Here is a 4,122-nt window from a genome sequence, read left to right on the forward strand (position 1 = left end):
TGTATGTACGATGGCGAGAATGTAAATATCGAAAAGGCATTTTAACAAGTTTTGGCTACTTTTCTTGGTTTAAAAAATGTTTTTTTTTTTTTTTATTTTATTATGAAAATATAACTTACTATCTAAAAAAACATGTAAATCAAAATTTCAAACTTTGTAAAACATTAAATGTTAAATTTTACAAAAATTCGACAAATTTTAACAAATGTTGGTCAAAATTTTAAATATTTTAATCAGATTTTCTAGATTTTTTTTTGAGTATGCAGTTTTGTAGCCCATTAAATTGTTGTATAAAAAAGGGCAAATTTTAAGTAGCTTGGTCTTATCGTTGATTTGCGGATATTTTTTGTTCGCGCATATTCCTCCAAACAAAGTATGTTCAACAATTTTTTTGTTATAGAGAAAATGAGCAACAACTTCCACAAACAAAATTTACCAAAAATCTACGGTAAGTCCAAGCTACTTAAAATTTGCACTTTGAATTGAATGGGCTACAAAACTGCATACTCACGCAGAATGTTTCTGAGAAATCTAATTAAAGAGCTCAAAATATAAAATGTTATAGAATTTTGCTAATTTTTGTGCAAAATTTGAAACATTGACATGCATGGGCTTTGTGAGATAACAAGCTAGCTTTCATAAAAAAATAATAAACATTAAATAATCGCCAAAGAATGCTAAAATGGCTTTTCCCAATTAATATTTTCGCCACTGTATCCACAACTTGTATTTTTCGTATCTGTGATTTTTTTGAGGGAATTATTATTTTTTTTTATAATTTTACTTAATTCAAGTTAGAATCATTTCATTAAAAAACAAAAACATTGAACAAACGATTATACAAGTGATTTTTTTAGCAAAAAACAAAACCAACTTAAATTCTAATATAAAAATTTAAGATAACCGTTAATTTCTTAATGATCCAATGATGACAGAGTAAAACGTAACCAAATATCATCGAAAATAAGAATGCTGCTATGTTTATGGCTCCCTTATATTATATGTACTTTGTGATAACGACAGTGCTGCCACGTTTGTATGAAAAATTATTTTCGGGCCAGAGTACATGGAAACTCTTATTAAATTAATAAAGAAAACATTGGAAATCGGGACTTATTCGATATAACTATCAAAAATCGGGACAATTATACGTTCCGACTTTTAAAAAATATTCAGCGGGACAATTTTCTTTAAATCGGTACTGTCCCACCAAAATCGGGACGAATGGTCACCGCAAGCATAGGAGGCACACACAATAGTAGCTTGCATGTATGTATGTGTGTATGCATGTGTGGGCGTGTGTGTGTGTGGGTGCGGGTGTGTAGATATGTGTCAATGTTTCAGTGGTATATACAATTTCATTTAGTGACGCGCGTGTGCAAAAAAAAAAAACAATATACAAACGAAATGCGACAGGTGCAACGCCTAGCGACGAAACTTTTATTTTGTAGTTACGGTAATTTTCTACAATTTTCCAATGCACTGCTGGTGATGGGGCAGCGCTTTTACAACCCAGTACGGCATAACTCAACCAATTACCCCAGAAAAATTACTTTATTTCTAGCTATGTAGCAACTAACTTCAAACTGATGTATAATCGACTAGCAGCCTCATTGAGATAAACAAAATGCTTACACTTTTGATACGTATCTTTGTAAATAATTCAATATTAGTTGAAAACAACACACTGACTTTGAAGTGCTTTAAGCCAAATGCATTTCAAAGTAGTTAAAATCAAATGCAGAGTCGGTTAATTGACTGATGCCTAGGACACCGGCCATGTTAGGGTCAAAAGTTCGTTCCAAGGAAGAAAGTCAGATCTTCAACTAGTTGTGGTGGATAAAAAACTGGTTGAACATCGATATTTCAACTACATAGTTTCTTTCCGTACTGGGAACAAACACTGCACTTCATTATTTTACCAAGTGTGTGTGTGGGTGTGTGTTTATGCATGGGGTGGAACGCTTTAACAGCACCAAATTATAAAAGGAGTATCAGCAGCAGCAGGAATACCAGCACGAGTAGCAACAGATATAAAATGGACAATAAACTCTGAAAAAAAGTTTGTGTATTTATGCATTTACCTAATCGACAAACGAATGCTGCTGTTTATCGTTTTTTTTTTTTTGTACAGATTAACCCAACCCAAGAGTGGACGGTGGTCAGCCAGCGGACGCCCACCAAAGCGCGCAGATCATCAGGGAGCAGATAGCGTGGAAATTTTATGCGCGCGTACATACAAACACTCAGACATACAAATTCGAGCTACGAGTACAATGTATTGTCTGAAGGTAGAATTAAAAAAGGCAGTTAATGAGCATCAACGTCCCAAATGGGAGAGAGCGCGCGCATATAAACAGATGTTGCATGCAGACAACTTTGTAGTAACGGAACAGTTGTTGGACGTGTTGGCTTTTGTTTAAATAGCGCATACCTGGGAGTTAGAGCCGTTTTCATTACAAAGTACGAGTATTTATGTATGTATGTGTTTGTATGTATGCATGAGTGTGCAGTGTGTTTATGCAAATAGACAGTGAAGAACCCCCACTTGTGTACACAGTTTTGCTTGTACAGTTGTTTTTAATCGCCACAAATACAATGTAAGCGTATGCCATTACCGTTGCAGTGTATTAAGCTGGGAGAGTAATTTCAACATAAACAAAATTTTCTCTCAGTTAAATTTTTTGTGGTCTACAAATTGACTTCACTTAATTTTTGTTAAAGATATGCTTTTTTGACTCTACATACATAATATATGTATCAGCAAATTTTATCTCTTGCATACTTTTAGGCTTGCCATAGAGTACGATCAGTAAAGCCATTAACCCTTATACTCAACCTCTATGGGTAATACTAACAAAACACAAGAAGAGGAGAATAGAGCAAAGCCTTTTCAACTGATCGTCACAAATTTCGTCTTTAAGCCACGGATTTTTGAAAAAAAGTACATCATTGTAAAGTATCTAGTAATAATTGAGCCATTGATCAACTAGCACCAGTTTTTGAAAATTTAAGTGTCAAAGCACTTGGTATAGTCATAACTTATTACGTTTATAATAACTTCATATAACATACAATAGTACATGATATTTATAACAACATTATTTATTTGATTTTATAATATAAGTAAAGTCTTAAAAAATAATTTACATTATTTGATAGCAGCTCCCAAGTTTTTGTTGATGGAGTTAATCGATGTGTGCACTGAACGGCTCAATTGTTGTGCTGACATATAAATGTATTAAACAAGTTGATAGATTTGTCCAAGTTATTGGCAATTATATTTCTCTTAAACTATAAGAGATAACGGAATAAGATTTCGCACCCTTACAGTTACATATTTACACTTTTTCCTCATACTCATACAAAGTCTACAACGCCAAACTGTTATAACAAATTATTTTAAAAATAATTTTTTTATTAACAGTACATTTTTTTGCTCTATTCACGCTACTTTGAATAAAATCCGTGACTTAGCAAAATTTTTCGATGATCACTTGACATGGCTTTCCTGAGTAAGCATTTAAAAATTCAGCTGTAGCTGAGCGTGCAAAGATGTTTGCTACAATTGGTTGCGGCCATGGGTGTCCATGTTCAAATCTCATTAGGCGAAACATTTAATTCTAAATTTTTAATTTCGGTTTTTCTTAATTATGAAAAGGCATCCGTGAAGTGCAGAACGAAAGCGAATTGAATTGTTTAGTCCAAATGCATTTTTAAATTATTTAAGTTTTTAAGTTAATTAAGTTTCCTGCAGGGTAATTTCAAGGAAGAATTTTTGCAGTATTATGGGATCTTTTCCGAAAGGCTTAATTACACATTCATGCAAGATTATCTTTAAGAACCTATAAAATTAAATATTAAAAAACGTGAGCTCCCCGTTAGAAGTACTCGTATTTCAATTAATACAAATCTCTCCGAACTAATTTTTTGCAAAAATTTATTCGATTTAAAACTCAAATTGATATATTCTTTCTACACATTCGCAACATCATCATTATTACAGAGATAATTATTTTATTGCTTCATTAACATCAAGACTAACCATTACAAAACTTTGCACTCTCAGCTTGACAAGAGCACATCTGCATGTGAAATAGTAAACCTAACGACCAATTCCCG

This window comes from Rhagoletis pomonella, unplaced genomic scaffold (genome assembly GCF_013731165.1).
Source record: "Rhagoletis pomonella isolate Grant_MI unplaced genomic scaffold, Rhpom_1.0 Rhpom_scaffold_00002, whole genome shotgun sequence".
Classification (NCBI taxonomy): Eukaryota; Metazoa; Arthropoda; class Insecta; order Diptera; family Tephritidae; genus Rhagoletis; species Rhagoletis pomonella.